Source organism: Dermacentor variabilis, chromosome 3, assembly GCF_050947875.1.
Source record: "Dermacentor variabilis isolate Ectoservices chromosome 3, ASM5094787v1, whole genome shotgun sequence".
NCBI classification, from domain to species: domain Eukaryota; kingdom Metazoa; phylum Arthropoda; class Arachnida; order Ixodida; family Ixodidae; genus Dermacentor; species Dermacentor variabilis.
In genome coordinates, this window is record NC_134570.1 from 31,504,376 (window position 1) to 31,525,650 (window position 21,275).

Here is a 21,275-nt window from a genome sequence, read left to right on the forward strand (position 1 = left end):
GAAAGACGGTGATAGCGAAGAAAGCGCGAGGAGGAGAGCGGGGAGGAGGGCATGGAGAAAGCGTGAGAAGAAAAGAGTAGTGCCACGCAAGACGGGCTCTGCGACGACGACCGCTACAAGATGGCGCCAGAATAGCGCCTCGTTGGCTGTTCACCGATAGCATGCGGCGAGCGCGTCCACCGATACCACATATGGAAACAAAGTTCTGCATGAGCGGAGGTCTGTCTGTGGCGGCTGCTGTGAATCGCGCCCACGCGTCACCCCCACGCTGCCTCTCGCGATCTCCGGATTAGCGAGGCAATCATGGCACACTACGCTCCGCTTGCAATGTGTCGCACGAGGCAGTTCTTCAGCGCCAGCTAATATATCGCGAAATGAAAACACGTGTAGAGCTGCGCTCAAATTTCGCATTTGGAAGTATCGTAATTGTTGAGGAATTTTAATCACAGCATGATGCTTGTTCAAGCAGTCTACGTGATTTTTTTTATAAATGGCGGTGCAGGATTCTATTCGCCGTTTATTTTTTTCGTTCTTTTGCTTTTTCTCTCCGCTATTCCTTCCGTCTTTCATATACCCTTACCCTCCCCACATTGCAGGTTAGCAAACCATAATGTTTTCGGGTCAACTTCCCTGCCTTTCTCACCCCGTTTAGCTCTCTCCCTCTCTCTCTGTACAGTGGAACGTCAAGGTACCTTCTTAAAGAGGTGTTCTGGTGAGTCTCTGGCCATAGATATATCAGAGAATGGTGTTTCCTCTGTGGTGCTTGAGCCGTCCACAATTGTATATAATGATTCCAGGACTACAGAAGAAGACAGATCTACCGGCCCCTGCTCTCAAACAGCTGAACTTACTTCTTTTGCATGAAAAGTACAGCAACCACGTGCACATTTATACCGATGGATCGACTACGTCAGCCAGTTCTGGTGGTGCGGTGGTTATACCAACACGAGGAATAATACTGCGGTTCAAGGCATCGCATGTCAAGACCTCAACGGCGGCAAAACTAACGGCTCTGCGTCGTGCACTGGAATTCATTGATTCTGAAAGACCTAGAAAATGGGCTGTGTTCTGTGATTCAAAAGTGGCATTACAGTACACGCAGTCAGTTCTCCGACGCGGATGTCATGACCAATTGACATACGAAGTCGTGAAACTTCACCATCACGTCCAACAAAAAGGTCACAAGGTTGTTTTTCAATGGGTGCCTGACCCATCGTGGAATCAGTGGCAATGATTCCGCCGATAACGCTGCTCGCACAGCACATCAAGAAGACCACCGCGTTCCCATTCCGCTTTCGCGGGAAGACGCCGCAAGGCAGCTTGGACAACTGGCACGCAGTCTCTCACTGACCGAGTGGAACTTGCCAAACTTACGACTTACACGACTGCATCCATTAAACCCCTCAGTGCAACTCCGACCTCCACTCGGACTTCCTCGACGTGAAGCTACGCTTCTATGTCGCCTTTGGTTGGAAGTTGTCTTCACAAAGGCATACTCTGCATTAATTAGAGTGACCGACAGCGCAGCATGCGAGGTCTGCGGCACCGAAGAAAATATCGACCACCTGCTGTGCCACTGTCCACGATATGCCCCAGAAAGACAAGAACTTGCCGAAGCTCTCCAAAAACTGGACAATCGGCCGCTTTCTGTGCAGGTGCTGCTCGAACACCGCCCCCATCGCTCGTCGGCCCATAAAGCGGTGAAGGCGCTTTTGTGCTTCTTGAGGACGACGGGCTTGTGCGACCATCTGTGACTATTAATGCAATTTCTATAAGACCACACGCGTCAGCGAACTCACCGCTAATTTCCTTCTTTCCTTCCCTCCTCTCTCTCCCTGTTTTTTTTTTTTGTTTTCCCATTTCCCACTCCCCTGTGTAGGGTAGCCAACCGGACGTTATTCTGGTTAACATCCCTGCCTTCTGCTTTTCTCTTATCCTTCCTTCGAACATGACAAAACGCTTTTCTTTTTCAGTTGATTAGCAGCCTGCTATTTTATGCCTCGGTACAGCCTCCATTTGATTTTTTTAGAGCTTTCAGTGCTGTTTTTATACGGTGTACGGGAAATCAAACAAGGAGAGCTGGTATAAGCAAGCGTTGTAAAGAAAACGCGCTTAAGTAATCCTGCAATGTATTCTGCTCGTCTACCGTCCCTTACGAACCATGGCTTATCAAGAGAGAGAGAGATGTATTAGAAAGAAAGACAGGGACGTTAACCAAGACCTTGCCTAGTTGGCTACCCCACGTTTTGGGAAAGGGTAAGGAAAAGATTGATGAGAAAGAAGAAAGAGGCAATCGGATATTCACTTCGGTTAACTTCTCAGCGTTTCCTCGCTCCTTTTATCTCACTCTCTCCCGCGAAAATTGCTGGAGAGGGTGGTGATATCGACCGTTTCGGTAAATAATGAATAAGCATTCGTAAATTCGACGCGCAACCACATGTGATGCAGTGAAGTTGTTTGCCAACGTTCGAGTACGAACTACGACCGAAGTCACAAGTAATGGTCCAGCGAATAATATAGCGGGAGTTGGGTTCTGTTATGAAAGAAGTCTTTATCTGTTTGTTGACCCATGAAAGACATATTTGAGGTCTCCTTTCTTTACGAAACGCACAAGGAAGGCAACGCTGGAGGTGGCTACTGTAGTAGAGAGGGGGGGGGGGGGGGTCGTTGCGCAGTGCCGTTCGTGAACGCGACCCCGCGTAAAGATGCGAGGCGATGATGAACGGGTATAAGGAGGATTTAAAACAATGGCTTTCACCATCGTGCACGCAAGCGCGATTAAAAGCGCGCACAACGCCTCTTCCCCCGCCGACACTTGAGGCCACCTCGGGGCTGACCGTCGTCCACGGAGAAGACCACCACCTTTCAGTACGCGTCATATTTCTTTCCGCGAGGGTCTCGCCAAAGTTTTACGAGCCTCCCGAAAAGTCTGACGAAAGACGCAAAGGTAAAAATGATAAAGAAAAAAGAAAGCGACGCGAAATGGCAGCGCGGTGGCTGGCCGCGGCGCCTGTTGTGACCGGCATCTCAGATTACGTCTTCCGACAGACCGAATGGAAAAGAAAGAAACGAAAAACGCGCGCGAGCGGCGGGGTGATTCGAGGGGAGGCCTCAATTAGCAGCACGCAAAGGCGTCGCGTGGAAACCTTCGACCCGTCGCCGCCGCCGCTCCTTCGCTGAGCTCCTCGCGTTTCCTCCGCTGTTCTCTGCCGCACGCTCGCCATCGTCGCCACTATACGCGCAGAGCCCCTACGGCCGGCGTGCGAGTTTCTCTTAACCATGAATCTTTTTCTTTTTTTTTTTTTGCTTTATGTAAGTTTCTTTCCCTGGTAGAGGTGGTCACGAATACGCGAATACCGCGATCTGCGCACTGCAGTCACGTACACCTGCACCGTCAACCAGCTCTTCTGGTCCTCTGGCTTCTGTTACGTACATAGTTTTTTGTTTTTCTCCCGCTTTGTCTGAGGGTCTGTCTACCCGTACCCCCTATCCACCTCTGGATTCTGCCCCCAGACTTACGTGTGTGTACGAATCGAGGAAGGAGGCTGCCGAGGCGAAAGCCGGCGTCGGCGGGAGCGAGGTTTTTATCTCGCGTTGCACCGCGTGAGCACTGTCACTATTATCACCCTTTCTGTACACGACATATTTCTTTTTTCTTTGGCCGGAATTTTCTCTGCTCGAACAGTATAGAGTCGGCATTTGGACTAACAGGATTACGGAAAAATTGTAGATTAGGTGGGTGCGTATGTGCGTGTGACAGAGAGAGAGAGAGAGAGAGAGAGAGAGAGAGAGAGAGAGAGAGAGAGAGAGAGAGAGAGAGAGAGAGAGAGAGAGAGAGAGAGGAGCAATTCAAAATGGTGTCGTCTCACGTGCGTGTCATGTGCAGATGTACTTTTTTTCATCCCCCCCCCCCTCGCAAGCAGTGCATCGTCCCACATCATGTATGCACAGTGGCGGCCCCTATTGTGGGCGTTGTATCTTTCATCTTGCAGGACAGGTAGCTGAACTAATGTCCTCTTGCTTTCCCGCGCTTGCACTACACCATCGCGCTCGCGCACGTTGGTGGGAGGTTGCGGCCGCATCACTTGTGGCGAAGACCTGACTTGCGTTCTGCTGAAAATACACGGAGGAGAGTGTGTGCCCTCCGTTTCGTGCTGCGCTGTGGCTTTCCTAATTGGCTACATTGTTGATCGCTCCGCTCGTTTGGTTGTTAACTGGCTGCTTCACGATGAGAACGGTCCAGCTACTTAGCTACTTCTTGGTTGGTTAGAATAATCGCGGTAGAGTTATACTTCCGTACTGCGAAAGAACGTCGTGCACGTTTCGTGTTGGGAAGCGGAGTTGCATGTAATTACTCGAAGTCAGACAGTAATTTCCTTATTAATGCGCTGTTGTCTCCTAACAATGTGCCCACAGTAAGCACAGGTAATTTTGTATTCAAGACGCTACACGCCAGTTCGTTCAGTCAGCATAATAGGACCACCTAGTTTGTGCAAGTTGACCACAAGTTACGCGAGATGCAAGAAGCGCCTTTCTAGATGACTCAGCAATGGCACAATGCTTTTAGGCAAAGGCTCTGATGCTCTTTATGTGGTGCAGTGCACTGCGCATATTTGAACTGTGTCTGAGCTGTACAAGGTGTCCCAGCGAGCTTTACCCAAGGCGTTAATATATTAAAGTGCTGTACAGGTGGTCGTGACTAAAATCAATGTTTTTAGGTACTGGTTATTTTAGTAATCTGCTTAGTTGCCTAATTAAATATTCTTGAGTGATTATGCAACAATACCTGGCGGCAACTTTCTGTGGCAGCACGGCTAAGGCTACGCAGGCGGAGCTTGTGCGCATGTGTTACTACGCCAAGTGGTCCGACCGTTTCGCCGGGGGTTTCGGTTTCGAATTCACCCGCGCATTCCGCGAAAGCACGTTGTTATGTGAGCATGTGGTGAATCGGTATGATCGGTGTGAAAGTAGCGTAAAGCTTAATCAAACGCGTATAACTTTGGCGAAAGGATATATATATATATATATATATATATATATATACGGTGTTGGGCTCCTAAGCACGAGGTCGCGGGATCGAATACCAGCCACGGCGGCCGCATTTCGATGCGGGTGAAATGCGAAAACACTCGTGTACTTAGATTTAGGTGCACGTTAAAAACAGAAACCCAGGTGGTCCAAATTTCCGGAGTGCCCCACTACGGTGTGCCCATATATTATATATATATATATATATAGGGTGCTTCAGCTAACTTTAGCCATAGTTAGAACTATGCCGATGCACTCTAAGACGATGCGACGAAGAGCATGTTGCTCACTTTTGTATTTAGTGTGTCAAGCTATCTTTTGTATTTTGCTTAATTGCATAATAAGTGAGTATTAATTAACCAACTTACGAAGTACCGAAATTAAGCAAAAGATTCCAATTAGAAAGTTGTAGGGCGCTTTGAAAAACGTCCGATTATGCAGTTTCTAACTTTCTATCTATTAAGTATTAGCGTTTTTCAGCTTACTGCGGATGCCCGCGAAATATAAAAAAGTACCACGGTGACATACCCGTTTGCGCACCGTGGTTGCCGCGCTCCCAAACTGTCCGCGTACAAATGAAAATAGCATATATCAGGGCGTGCTGCTGCTTAAAAGGCGACAGGGCAGTGACGAAGGCGTCGGCTGTGCGATTTACGCCAGCGATGCTTCGCTCGCGCCGGTTCATGGTAGCGATAAGCAGACGCAGCGGCAGCACACTCGGCTAAATGACTAAATGCACAACGAGGGCTTTGCGTCTGCCCTCGTTGTGGACGTGATGGACATCTCAAGGCACGGGGGCCACTCCGAACTTGTCTCGATTGCAACTAGGGATCGGGGTACTGACCAACGGGGATCCCGCAGGGTGGTAACTCAGTTCTTTGAGGATGCGTTTATCTGCCACTGGGGTGGTCAGACGAGCGAGTTGCGCGCGTTCTTGCGCTTTGGCAATCTCTTCAGCGGTGTTGTGTACCCTCAGCTTGGGGGGATTCTCGGTATGAGTCCTGATGGGTAGCCCGACAGCCATTTTGACTACTTTGCGGATGAGTGCGTTGAGCTTGTCTCGCTCCGCTCTGAGCCAGTTGTGCATACAAATCGTGTACGTAAAGTGGCATAGTACGAAGGCGTTGATCAGCCTGAGGAAATTCTTTTCCTTCATGGCTCCGTGTTGGTTTGCGATTCTGCGAACGAGGCTGAAAGAGTTGTCCGTCTTTGCGACGATATCGCGGAGAGCCGTTCCGTTGCCGCCGTTGTATTCGACAAGCATGCCCAGAACCTGAATGACGTCGACCCTAGGTATCACTCCCTCCCCCCTCCTCCCCACGATCACATTTGCGAAGACTGATGCTGCTTTCGGACACTGCCTTCCAATATTTGTGTCTGCCTCCCTTCTCTTTCTTGTAAAGCAGAAGCTCCGACTTGGTGGCGGAGCATCGAAGTCCGGTGGGGCGGAGATACTCCGTGATCCCGTCGATCTCCTCCTGCGTGGCTTCTTCGACTCTGCCCTCGCAGCCCCGGAGCCCCAGATGGTGTGTACGCCGGTATATGGTGTGCTTAACGTCTTCAACGCGTGAAAACCTCTCGGAAAGACTAACCATAGAGATGTTAAACAATGTGGGGGAGCTGACGACACCCTGAGGAGTGCCCCATGCTCTGAGGCGAACATCTTCCGAGCAGAAGCCTCCAACGCGAAGCTTGGCATTCCAGTCCGTTAGAAAAGAGCTGACGTAGCTGTGGAATCTGGAACCAAGACCCAGGTCCGAAATGGTCTTGACGATGAAGGTGTGGAGCACGTTGTCGAAAGCCTTCTCGAGGTCCAGATCGAGCAGAGCCTTGACCTCTCTGAAACGGCCACTTAAGATCTGATGCTTGATTAGTTTCATGGCATCTTGCATCGAGAGTCCGCCGTGGAAGCCGATCATGTTGTACCTGTAAACCTCGTTGTCTTCGAGGTACCCGTTGAGCTTGTTGAGGACGACGCGCCCCATGACCTCGCCGACGCAGGACATTAGAGAAATCGGCCTGAGGTTCTCGATGTTCAGGGCCTTGCCAGGCCTGGGAATTAGCACCGTACAGGCCATCTTCTATTCTGCAGGAGGAACACCGCTCTTCCAGGACTCGTTGATGTTGTCGGTCAGAAAGACGATCGACGGGTCGTCGAGATTTCTCAACATTCTGTTGGTGACTGCCTCCGGAACCGGCGCAGACTTGCGGGTGAGCGCGAAGAGGGCCTGTCTGACTTCGGCAACAGAGAGGTCTTCGTCCAGGTCGAGGCGAAGAGAGCCTCGGTAGGCCGGGAGTTGGGTCGCCGGATCCCCGTCGCGACGGACGGGCAGGTACTTCTGCGAGTTCTCAGACGAGCTCATCGACCGTGTGAGAACTGGTGGCTTCGTGAAGGGCCCCGGCGAACGTACGCTTCTGATTTGGCTTGGAGCCACTTACGTCGAGAAGGTGCTTCAGCATACCCCATGACTTTCCGTTGCGCACCTGTCCGTCGATGGAGTCGCGGAGCTCGTCCCACTGCTGCTGGCACAGCGCTTTGCAGTGATCATCGATGACCTTGTTGCGATTGAGCCTTTGACCCTTCCACCGGCGGAACAGGGCGTTTTTGGCCTTGATCAGATGGCGAGTATGCTGTCCATTCGCTCCACGTCGAGATTGGTTTCCACTTTCTTGGTGGCCGCGGAAGCGGCGGATGCCTTCGCACCATTCTTCGAGGATGGCGGGTGCCCCGGCTCTCCCGGCTTTTCCCAGAATCTTGCGAAAATGGTCCCAATCGACGAACGTGAATTCCCTGACCCTACTCCGAGCCACCTTGCAGTTTCTGGCGCGGGTCACCAACTTGCCTGCCGCAAATTGGCGACCCACGCGACCGAGCCCAGCCTTTATTCCCATTAGGCAACTTAAAGGAAATCTCAAGTGATGTTGGTGAACACACGCTAGCGTGTTCTATCATCGCGCTACCTGCGCGTGAGCCCGTCTTCTGCTTCGCCTCGTTTGGAGGCAATAGTCGCGCCGCTACAACGAGTCTAAAAGCCTAGAACAACACATTCTCACACTTCTATAGCTCCTTTAGGGCCTCTCTGCTTTTAATAAAATAACGGTTATAGTGAACGTAATTTTCTGTCTTGAAAGTCTTTTACAACGAGGGTTTAATATACTTCCCAAGAGTGTGCTTTGTCGTGTGCTTATTAGCATCGGGAACAATACACGGCTTGCTTGAAAAAACAGTCAATCACAATTCTGGTCCCATTCTTCATAGAGAAATTAAACTGTTAGCTTATTATAGGCAACACCTGCCGCAGCTTCTTTCGTTAGCGCTAGTTCTCTTGTTCATACAAAAAAAAAAAAAGAAAACAAGGAAATGACAAAAAGAGTCAAACGAATGTTTCTGCACTCACCGAGAAGTTTCCGAAATACAGATTGTATCCCAAAGTTTGATCTCCTACAACTTGAATCTGTCGCACGGCAAATCCTTCCTGCGCGGTAGCGACACTCCGGGACGCAAATCCTTTTTGTGCACTCTCGTGGATCCCGTAAATGCAACCTTCTTTCCCTCCTCCTCGATGGCCTCGTTGACACCGTTTTCCACTCGAGCGTTCTCTAAAACGCCCGCGCTATACGAACGTAAGCCGCTGCCCGGCTCGACGAAATGAACCAGCGTGCTCTAAATGCAAATCCTTTCGCGCGTGACAATCAAGGTATACGTATATGTGCCGTAAAGTTAGCGCGCTGCAATTCGAAACGTCTTAGCTGCAGTTGGTGCATTGAAAAAGAAAAAGCACAGGTTCATTGACGGTACATGGCTTACTTCATCTGTTATTTTTGACCTGCGTTTTAAAGAGCTAGCTTTTTCATTTTTCACTTATTATACCCCTCAGGGCCAAGGGCATTACAGAAGGGGAGAGGTAAATACAAAAAGAAGACAAAGACACTTGGCTACACGAGTGTTTAAATGGCACCTGTATATACAATATTATCTAAGGCTTCACGGAACTGTTCATAATTAATAAGGCTTACAATTTCGGTGGGAAGATGGTTCCAGTCACGCGAGGTTCGCGGCAGGAATGATTGTGAAAAACTTTTAGTGTTGCATGACAAAATACCAACTTTGTACTGATGATCAATGCGACGGGATACATAAATTGGATGGGGGATGAGGTGATCTCGTAGAGTATTGTGATGGTACAAATTGTGGAAGAGGGAAATACGAGACACTTTTCTGCGAGATGCCAGCGATGGGAGGCAAAGATTAGATTTCATGTTAGTTACACTCGCTGTGCGGTTGTAGTTAGCAAGAATAAAACGTACAGAGTTATTTTGAACCATCTCGAGGTCAGTGATTAGGTTTTCATGAGCAGGGTCCCATACCGGAGTCGCGTATTCGAGTTTGGATCGTATTAATGTTTTATATAACAAAAGTTTCAAATTAGTAGGTACGTTGAAAAAGTTGCGACGTAGGTAGCCAAGCATGCGATTAGCGTTTTTGATTATGTTTTCAGTATGAAGAGACCAGTTTAGGTTAGAAGTGATGTAAACACCAAGATATTTATATGAAGAAACTGATTCCAACGACATGTTAATGTAGTACGACGGTATTGTAGATGTTTTCCTAGAAACACGCATGACTTTGCATTTGTTAATATTGAGCTCCATTAACCATTCATTGCACCAGTTCCCTATCGTGGTAAGGTCTGACTGAAGTAATTCAATATCGTTAGCATTGGTAACTTCTCTGAAGATGACGCAATCATCAGCGAATAGATGGATATGGGAGCTGATAAGTGAGGGAAGATCACTAATGTAAATTAGGAACAGTAGGGGTCCAAGGACGGAACCCTGTGGAACACCTGAACGGACCTCTGTAAAACCGGAGTTAATGCCGTTAGCACAAACAAATTGCGAGCGGTTGAGAAGAAAACATTCAATCCATATCAACAGGTTACCGTCTATGTTAAGTTGCTTTAGTTTATGAAGTAATAGTTTGTGACACACCTTGTCGAATGCTTTTGAAAAATCTAAGAATATACTATCAGCTAGTGATGATTTGTCAAGAATATGGCGTAGTGCATGTGTAAATGACATTAATTGGGTTTCACAGGAGTAAGATTTCCGAAAACAGTGCTGTGCTGACGTAAAAAATGAGTTCAGGGAAATTAACCAGGTTAGTAAAAATAATATGTTCGAGCATTTTACAGCATGTACTGGTGAGAGAGATGGGACGATAATTATTAGGGGATGCTTTGCTGCCGGATTTATACACTGGAATCACTTTGCCTATTTTCCACTCATTAGGTAGCGTACAATGGTCAAGGGATTGCTGGAAAAGTTTGGATAGTATAATGGAAGAATAATATGAAGTGTTTAAGAATTTCTAGTTAACGCAGTCGTATCCGGCAGCAGAATGAATGCTTAGTCCACCAATAAGCTTAACGACACCGGATGGAGCAACAATTATGGAGGGCATGGTAACACAGTAACGGTGCTGTGTACTTGGCATATGTGTGCTCGATGTGGCTGTGAAATTTTCTGAAAATGTATGGTTTAGTATGGTGGCAGGAAGGTCAGAAGGAATTGGAACACCGCAAGAGTCTGTTAAGGCAAGGCTGTTGTCAGTCGAAGGAATAATTGCACGCCAAAATTTTCTAACATTAGTGGTAAGCATTGAAGAGAGAACCTGTGATTCGAAGTGCTTTTTGGCGTCTTTGAGCGCTTGCACATATGCGTTTGACGCCGCAGTATACGATGCCCAGCGTTCAATTGTGGGTGAAAGCTTTGCAATGCGGTAGAGACGCTTCTTTTTATTTGATAAACGCTTAATGTAATTATTGTACCAGGGAGAGTTTGTGTGAGTTGTATTGGTGCGTTCAGGAATGTACTGTTCAGTTAGATGGTTGACTACAGCTGTGAACATGTTCCAATTAATTTGTACACTACGGTGTTCAAAGCCATTAAGGAAAACGCCAATAAACGAAGATAGTGCATTATTTATGGCCTGATAATTTGCTCTGTAGTAGTCTCGTATTATTTTTTCTTTTTAGTTTTCGGACGGTCTAGTTTAATATCGAACTGTAGAAGTAAGTGGTCGCTAATTCCTGGCAGGTACGTTACAGGCGATACTATATCGGGTTGATTCGTGAAGATTAAGTGTAGTGTATTCGCCGTGGTAGCTGTTATTCTAGTTGCCTGAACGCAGATCTGCACGAGTGAGAATACTGAACACACATCTAAAAAGTCACGAGCTTGAGGTGAGAGTGGGGATATTAAAGGGGGGGTCGGTATTCCATGAGATGTTTGGTAATTTAAAATCGCCAAGGAGGAACAGCGGTGATGAAGGAAAGCGTGTTGCAACGGTTTTAACAGCGTCGTAAAGTTCGTTACTAAAGCTTGGTGACGACGAAGGTGGACGGTAGCATACCCCTATTACAACTTTTTGATCATTAAGTGTTATTGCTGACCATACTAATTCTAGTTCAGTCTGCACGTGTATACATGATGATGGTATATCATTGGAAATTGCGAGAAGCACACCGCCGCCTCTCTGCGTGCTACGATCACAGCGATAGAATGAGACGCGGTGAGCATTGACGAAGATATCAGCGTCGCAGACATGCGCAGTGAGCCATGTTTCGGTTAGCGCGATTATTTTAGCAGAACATGTATCGATTGCTGATGTGAGTGAGTTGTACTTGCTAAGGACGCTTCTGATATTAGTAAAAAGAAGCGATACTGAAGCCGAGGATGTCTGGCCACTACCCCTCACTCGTCCCTAGGAAGTATTAGCAGAGATAGTAGCAGAGGGCGAGCTGGCATGTGCGCTTTTCGTATCAGTGGAAGTGACAGTGGCAGTGATAGGGTCGTACATGTAAGATTTCTTGTTCATAAGTAACTTGTTGTGGCGCAGCTTATGGGTTGGGGATCCAGGTTGGATTTTCGCAAAGTCGAGCAACTGTTTTCGTGCTAGACGTGTTGCGACCGAGTAATCTTCACTAATGGTGACCTTACTTTCCGTCAGGCAGTTGCGTTTGGCAAGTATTGGGTCTTTAGTTTTGAAGTTCAAAAATTTTGCAATGATAGGGCGACATTTGTTAGGTGCGAATCTTCCTAAGCGGTGTGCGCGTTCAATTTCGTGAGGGGAAAGGGGGTCAGTTAGGCACTCACTAAGGATAGAAGTCAGTTTTTCCTCAGTCGCCTGCCAGGTTTCATCGGAATCTGGGATGCCATAGAAAATTAAATTGTTACGCCGTGACCGGTCGTCAAGATCATCCTGCCGTGATTGCGAAGTGGTGGCCAGTGCAGAAAGTTCGTCTGTTTGAGTGTGAATGGTGGCAATATCCTGGCCGAGTTCATCTAACCTTTTATAATTTTCCTCTAGCTTATCTAAACGGTTTTTAATCGCTGTGATTTTGGTTTCAATTGATTTCTGTCCAGTTTTAATAGCTTTAACATCAGCTGCCAATTCCGTTTGTGCTTTAGAACTATGCAGCGAACGGGTGTGTACGTCCTTTAGCAAGTGAAAAAATAACTTTCATCTGTTCAGTGGGATCCGAAGGTAAAGATTCAATGTCTAAAAAAGCTTCCGAGCGGGTGGTTTCGGGCCCAGGGTTGCTCACAATAAAAGGGTCATAGAGAAACATTCACAGCAAATTTCGCTCAACACTTGTGGACACGGGAACAGCAATAAGCAGACGTTATTGCTCTTCTTAGCATACAAGGGAAGGTTTGTACGCACCTGCATAGCAAACGGAAAGCAGTTCAGCGCTCTGTCAAGGCTACTGTCCCCGCGTCCACTGAAGCAGCTGTTGCAGGTCCGGGTTCTTAAGTACTGGGACGAGGATGGTGTTGCTGTCGATCCGAGGGATGTTTTAAGGTCGAGTTGTACCGGGCAGAATGAGTCGACGAAGGATGCGAAAACAAGATGCGATGAAGGCACCTCGTCAATCGCGCAGGCGTAGCGATGATCCATGGTTACGGGTGACGGAAGCTGGCATATCAGGTCACATGACGGGGCCGATAGCCAGGGCGTGAAGAATGCAAGCAGGGCCTGCATAGCAAACGGAAAGCAGTTCAGCGCTCTGTCAAGGCTACTGTCCCCGTGTCCGGCTTGTTAGCACATTGCTCAGTTTTGCCCCGTGGCGCCTTCCGCAGTGGCGGGCCGATTCCAGAGAGAGTGCAATGCATAGTTCCCATGGCTTTGTCGTCATGCGGCTGAGTATGTGCCATCGTCATGACGCCGTGGTCATCTTGCCTTAGTCGTCGTACAGTCGTCGTCACACTCACTCGTCGCCAACGCTCGTTGTCCCGCCGTCTTGGTCACACTGTCCTCGTCATATAGCCGTAATTATAGAGTCGTTGTCATGCAGTCATCGTCACGGAATCGTCTTCATCCCATTATCGTCGTTGCCACGCCGCCTTCGCCCTTTCATCGTAATCATGCTCTAGTCATTCAGTCGTAGTTATGATAGCGTTGTCATACCATCGTCGCCATACTGTCGTCTCCATCTACTCATTCTCATAATTGTCATTGTGATGCCGTCGTGGGCGTTTCATCGTCGTCATTCCAGCTTCGCCATCCAATTCTCGCCATACTGTCGTCATCACGCCATCTTCGTCGCACACATTGCCATACGGTCGTCTTCATCCCACTGTCATGCCGTCGTCCGCAAGAAGAATTCCTTTTTTTTCATTTTTCCGTGACTGGTTCGGGCCCGACCAGCTTTCCGAATCCCGCCCCCATGTGTATACAGGGTGTCTCACGTAACTTGAACCAAGGTTTCTTGAAAACTGGTTAACCGCAACTGAATGAAGCCGACGACATATGGTTTGCCATCACGTGGCGCTCCTTAGGGTTATATTTTAATATTTCGCTTAATTATTTAAATAACTAAGATCAATTATGCAAAATGCTTAATGTTCACTTCAGGGCTGAGTGCTTTTCGTTACGTTCTAGAGGACATCCTAAAACGAACAATCTAATTTTTTGTGGCAACGTACATGCTGAGTGGCAATTTTTTCTGGCCTTTAAAGAAAGCCCGCGAAATATGAAATAAAACCACGTGACTGCGATCATGCGCTACCGTACTGCAGCGCTCTCAACCGCGCTTCGTGCGAAAGAACCGTGTGCGCTGCCTCACGTTACGTCAGCATTTTTGGCGATGGCACACGGAAATGAAGCACCGTCGTCCCTGATAAGCGACAGGCTCGACGCATGGTCAGGGACGCATGGCTCGTGCGCTATCGTATTGCAGCGCTCGACGCGCTGCAATACGATAGCGCACGAGCGCAGTCACGTGATGTTACTTCATATTTCGCGAGCTTTCTTTAAACGCCGGAAAAAATCACCACGCAGTTTGCCGCGAAGAATCGGATCGGTCGTTTTGAAATGCCCTCTACCAAGTAAGGAAACGCACTTGGCCCCAAATAGAATATTAAAATTTTTGCATAATTGCATATTTTGTATATTGGCAGAATGCTGTTCCAGTATCTCTTGCCTTTTTTTTGTGAAATAATATGTGTACAACTGAGGTGTCGCTTCTTTGTCCGTCGGCGGTGGACGTGTACTACCTCGGACGTCTGCCAGATTCTACGACGTCAGCGGTGGCCGCGTCAAGAAAGCGGACCGGCACTCATAGCGACTGACAGCGAGGACACCCGTATCTATCTGAGCAGCGAGGTGCGCTCCAGAGATATCTTCGAACTTGTTGTGAGCCGTAGGGCGAAGAGACGTAACACCAGGACTTCTACATCCTCAAGCACATTGAATGAAAGACCACAACGGAGGCCTGTGACCAACATCATCCTTTTCGTTCCTGCTGTGGCCGGCGGGAACATGAAACGCCTCAACAGGTAAAAATGTTTAGGTGGTGCTGGAAGGATTGGTGCCGAATAAAATTACTGACATCAGAGGGAATAACGAAAGAACGTAGTGGCGATTGATGTCACTCACGCGGCCGCGCTGATTACCCTGCACAACGTCACCCCCTGGACGGAATGAAGATTCGTGCCCAGATCCCGCTGGGCTCAGACGTCGTCACCGGTGTCATCTGTGACGTAGATGCCGCCATTCTCAGCTCCGACTTAGAAGTTCTTGTAAAACCAGCCAGTGAAGCTGCTCTCATCGCTAGTGTTACCCGCTTGGGTAACTCACGTTGTCTGAAGATAGTATTCAAGGGAGACTCTGTACCTTCATATGTAAAGGTGGGCCATTTTCGGCATCCTGGACGACATTTCGTACCGAAACCACTACAATGCCTCAACTGCATGAATCTGGGTCACGTGAGGAGCGTATGCAAGAATACAGCAGTGCGTTCTCGCTACGCGGAAACCCACTTCGCAGATGAATGCAGGGCAACTGTTCTTAAATGTTCGAATTGTCGGTAAAAATTCATGCATGCATGCATCCGTCCGTGCGTCTGTTCATGCATGTCGCAGTCTGACATTTTCATTATAGCCACCAACCTCTAGCAGCACGCGTCGTCTGCACAAGTGGTATTTAATGACTGCTAATAAGCAAATCAGACAAATAAAAAACCTTCAGATTCGCGAAGATTGCTTCGGGAGTACTCATTTATAAGCAAATTAGCCAAGGGAGAATTTAGTTGCAGTTGGCCTTGCAAGGCCAATGTGCCTTCCAGCACGTTGCCTCCGAGATTTTCAGCATGCCGTGGATTCCGCCAGGTCATTTCAAGGAGCAGAGCTGGTTCTATACTATGTTTGTACGTTGCGTAGGACCCCCCCCCCCCCCCTCCGTCTCCCCTTTGTTATTGGTATAGCTTTAGGCATAGCTCAACCGACACAGGATAGAAATAGCTGCACAAATACACACACGGCGCCGTGTGAATATGTATCTGTGTGGCTATTTTTGTCCTGCAGTGTGGCTCAAGGTCGGGTGCGCTATGCCTAGAGCTTTCGGTATGGTTGCCCACGTTCTCGATTTCGTACATTTCCGGCGATGGCTATTGGCGGTATTTTTAACGCGATAGCGTCAAGGGTTCTGAGTCGCAAAAAAACCCGGCGTCTTACATCGTTTCGGCAAAAGGATTCTCGAACCGTCCATACCCAGGCCGTTCATGTGGCACAAGGAAGTTACTGAACTAATTGTATATATCAAGCTAAAATCCATAGAAAAATCGTAATGTACGATTTACACACAACCTACTGACATGATAGCGTCGGATTGTAATTTGCATATACGAGAAAACGTAATTCTGTTACGCAAGAACCCAAACCCCTTTTCCAGCGTTTCTGCCATCCATAGACCTGCCACGGGGTCCGCCATTTGCGCGCGCCGGCACGTGAATATCTCGGAGTCCATGCAGTGGCGCACCTCTTTCTTTGAAACGCGTCCAGCTGGCGCTCGCCACCGCCGCATCGCGGCCCATGCAAGAGGCTGCATTTCTACCAGAGAACCCTCCTTCGTGCATAGCGTTCGCCGCGAGCGTTTTCCGATAAACATTACTGATACATACGCTGCAATTGCCGGGAAGCTTGAGAAGCAGTCAGGGATCTTTGAATGATATCGCCTTCCACTCTTAAAGGCGAAGCTTAAGCGTCCTCCAAATTTCTTCCTTTTCCTTTTTTTTTTCTGTTTCGGTGTGTAAGCCGCCTTTGTTTGTGAGCTTCTCGTGGTGCAGACACTCGTATTTCAAACGTAATTATTGCAAGGTGGCTGCTGTGTATAAATATATATACACCTAGACTGGAGGCTTTATTACGCGGTCCAAAATTATGTTACAAAAGTTAGGGTTTCAGCTTGGGAACAGCGGTTAAAGCCGGTCGCCGAAAACGAAAGGCCCGTCACGAAGGAGACGGGCGCGCGCAGTTCCTGCTTGTGGTCTCGACCCGGCAAAGGCAAACACGGACTCGATTCCGCGCGGGAGCCGAAACAAATGCCGGGGCCGATTTCGCCACGCTTCGCGGGGGGTCCGCGCGCGTCCCGGTAGAGCCGTACTCTTCGCCGAGCCAAGAGATGATGACGAATTGCGAGCACGGCGGTGCGAGTCGTTGTTTAGCGAGACCCGTCGGTGCCAGGGGCAAGAGCTCTCTTCATTCATTCCTACATTCGCTCTCTCTCTTTTTTTCATGTTCTTTCATGTTTTCGGAGACCGCGCTGCTGTGATCTCGCCACGCACCAGCGACACCGGAGCATAGCAGGGGCCGATCAACTCGAACACGCGGCCGCCGCCGCCGCTGTGTGACTCCCACGGTGCGGAGACGCCTGCGCCGACACGGTACAACACGAACAATAGGACACTTGTCGGCTGGAGCTATCAGCACACACACGCACGCACACACATACGCTCACTCGCTCACGCATGTAGAAGCCGCCACCGTCGCAGCCGAGCGCATTTGCCGCGACCTTTGCCACGACTCTGTTCTTGAATGCTAAAATTTGTGTTTATTTTTATTTTTATTTTTATTTGGAATTCTTTTCTTGCTTTATTTCTCCACAACTCGCACAAGTATCGCGGTGAAAATGAACAATTGGGAGAGCTTTTAAGAATTCCTAGTCGCATTTCATGTAAGATTATTTCGGTAAGAAGCGTCAGTTCCTTGCATTAGCCAAGGCTTTAATGCACTTGTCAAAACAATAATCTCTCTTCCTCTAGTAATGCAATTATTATTATTATTATTATTATTATTATTATTATTATTATTATTAAAATTTCTATTTCAGATTACCTATCCTCTCTTTCAGCCTATGGAATAGAAAACACAATCACTGCCCCCACGCGTGAAGATTTCTTGTGCGGTCGTCAAGTTAAGTCATGTCTTGACCACATCGCTGTTCGTGCGCCGAATCACACTTTGACCTCATGTATCATTTCTCAGCGACTGGCTGATCATTATTTAACCGCCTGTCGTTTTTCTCCTCAGTCTGGAACTGTTTCATCAAGGTTCAGTGATGTTAATAAGATACCCGTGTTAATAACAGATGAAAGAAAGTTGGATGCATTAGTGGCATCTTTTCACTGGACAAGTTTAATTGCGGACGATTCAGCAGAGGTAGTTTACTTAAAGATGTGCCGTAAACTAGATGAGCTCAAAAATACTTGTACGCGACAAATTACGCGTAAAAAAAGGCGGAATCATGATTGGCTTAGTCCTGAAATTTTACGGGCCATCGCGAACAGAGACTGGCTTTGGAGACGTTCCAAGCAGGCTCCTAAAAACGCAGACCTTCGCTCAGATTACAGAGCCGCCAGAAACAAAGTTGTAGCACTTATTCGATCAGCTCGACGCCTGTACTTTCAACAGCAATTCAAACGAGCATTTAAAAATCCTGCAAAGATGTGGTCTCTGATTAACCATCTTCGTGGGCAAGACGGGAATGCGCCTAGTTTTAATATTTCAGTAGAAGAGCCTGTCTCAAAAGCTGATACTTTCAATAAGTATTTCACGCTCGCAGCAGAAACGGCAGCAGCTCGACAAGGCGTTAAATGCACTTTAAAAGAATCTTTGCCAGCTTCTGCTTATCTTCCTCAGTTATCAAAGGAAGATCTTGCCAGATTAGTGTTTAGCTTCAAGCGGAGTAAGGCTGCTGGAATAGATGGCATATCGGCGGCACTATTGCAACGAAATTTTGACGCTCTTTCGGACATTATGCTCTTTCTGTTTAACGACTTCTTAGAACATGCCGTCTTGCCAGAAAAGCTGAAGTCCGCTATTGTAAGACCACTATTCAAGGGAGGTCAAAAGAACGCAGTTGAGAACTATCGACCGATCTCTGTTTTGCCGATCCTTTCCCAAATACTGGAGAAATTTCTATTTGAACGCATGATGTCCTTCTTAAACAAATTTGCTGTCCTTTCAAACCGTCAATATGGTTTTATCCCAGGAAGGGGCACCATACATCTTCTAGAGGAATTTGCAGACCAATTGTACACAGCATTTGAGGAAAACTCATTTAGCTGCGCCCTCTTTCTAGACGTAAAGAAAGCTTTTGATACTGTTAACCATACTATTCTTTTACAAAAACTGTACTTACTAGGCTTTCGAGGTCCCTTTTATGCCATTCTCAAGAATTTTTTGAGTGGTCGTTCTCAAATTGTTAGTTTAAACAACCAATCAGAATATAGTAGCAAGCTGCCTGTGAAGGCTGGTGTACCACAAGGATCCATTCTGTCCCCACTACTCTTTAATTTATTCACTAATGACTTGAGCTTAATAACTTCCAAGTGTTCCATATTTCAGTACGCAGACGATACTGTTTTGCTCACAAGACATATAAACTACGAGACTGCAGTTAATACGTTGCAGGAAAACGTGATTCATGTAATGAAATGGTTCGCTGATAACGGAATTTCAGTTAACACACAAAAAACCAAAATATTATGTTTCAGAAATCCGCTAAAGACAGCCCTTATAGACAAACAAGTGTTTTTACATGATCATGATTCTCTCTCTTGTCGTTGCGAACCCGTTGAATATGTAAATTCGTTCAAATACCTCGGGGTGATTTTCGATAGCAGTTTATCATGGCATGATCACTTGGCTTACGTTTGTACCAGGCTGCGGAAGGTTTCATGGTTACTCTTTAATATCAGATCTTTGGCCCCAATGTATGTAAAAAAAACTGTAATTTATGGACTTGCGTATAGTGTTCTTAGATACGGAATTACCTTATTTGCGTCATGTCCTTCCCGTTGGCATTGCCGAATTGATAGCATCTTAAAAAACATGTTAAAGAGCATTGCATATAATTGTCATATCCCTTCCGGGGCCGACATTTTCAGCTTCTTACGTCTTCCTTCATTCCATTCTCTTTTTGTACAAACAGTTGTTCATCGCCACTTTTGGAATTCAGAATTTTTAATTAAATATGATCCTAACCGGAAGTTGCGAAATACCGTTCGATATGTTGTACAACGGAGTGTAACAAGGTATGGAAAGGCACGACGGTGTGCTTATGTGCCGGACATTTTTAATGGGCTACCAGAAGAACTTTTTGCTATAAACTCTATGCGGAACCTAAAAACCCATTTGAGAACACTGAGTTGATTCTTTTGTTCTTCTACAGTTGATGCTTAGACGTATGAGATTATGTATTATAAGCTTTGCTTCCTTGGAGTTAGTACGGATGTCCTTGATACTGGCTTTGTGATTGCCTTGTTTTTCTATTTCTTCAGCTGAACCTATTGTTCCTTTCAATGTTTTGCTTGTTGTTGCCATTTTGTAACCTCTGCCGCAAACTGCCGGGCCCAGTCCTTCAAGCCTCCTGTTGGCTTTGACGGGCCTGAACCTTTCTGTATCCTCTACAAAGTGGCAATAAATATTATTATTATTATTATTATTATTATTATTAGTATTATTATTATTATTATTATTATTATTATTATTATTATTATTATTATTATTATTATTATTATTATTATTATTATTATTATTATTGCACGACTCTGTCACACCGTTGAAAAGAAGCTACGCACGCGACCGGTACTGCTACGTTATCGTAAATGGTCAGTCGTCGGAACTTTATGCGGTTAAAAGTGGAGTTCATCTAGGGTTTGTCCTGGGCTCTCTTCTTTTCTCGCTGTTCGTTAAGGACGTTCCGGCAGTCATTCAAAACTCTTCAGTTGTGTTATATGCTGATGACGCGAAAGTTTTCAAAGCGGTAAAAAAATGTTAATGATTGCGCCGCTCTTCAGAAGGGCATTGGGAATTTTGCGTCATGGTACGCTGGAAACAAGTCGGTCACAAAGGCATCAAAGAGGAAAGTCGTAAGCTTTATGCGCGACTCTAAAAGGGCTTTATTTCCCAACAGCGTTAAAGACGTTCGCCTGCCAAATGTTCAGAGAAATAATGACCTTGGAGTGTACTTCGATAGATCCCCGAGTTTCTCGCCCCACGCTCAACAGACAAGGCAGCGTGAACTATTTCGAATGCTCGGCAAAATATGTCGGGTGACGAGAGACTTCAAACAACCTGGGTTATTTGTGGCTTTATATAGGAGCGTACGCCTTCCATTTCTTAAATACACCTCCGTCGTTTGGGGCGGCACTTGTAGGCCTAATGGTGAACTTCTCGAAAGTTTGCAAAAAAAGTTCACATCTATATTTAAGCATCGATTCTGTCGAAAGCCTTCCAGCTCCATAGAGCTAACAGTCATTCACGTTACCTACCCTCACCTGTATAGACGAAACAAATCGGATGTTCTTTTTCTCCACATGGAAAAGTCTGCTGCTCGCACTTGCTTTCTAATGGCCGCTTTTATTTTCCGCAGAAAGGCACATTAAACAGCGCGCCTTCCA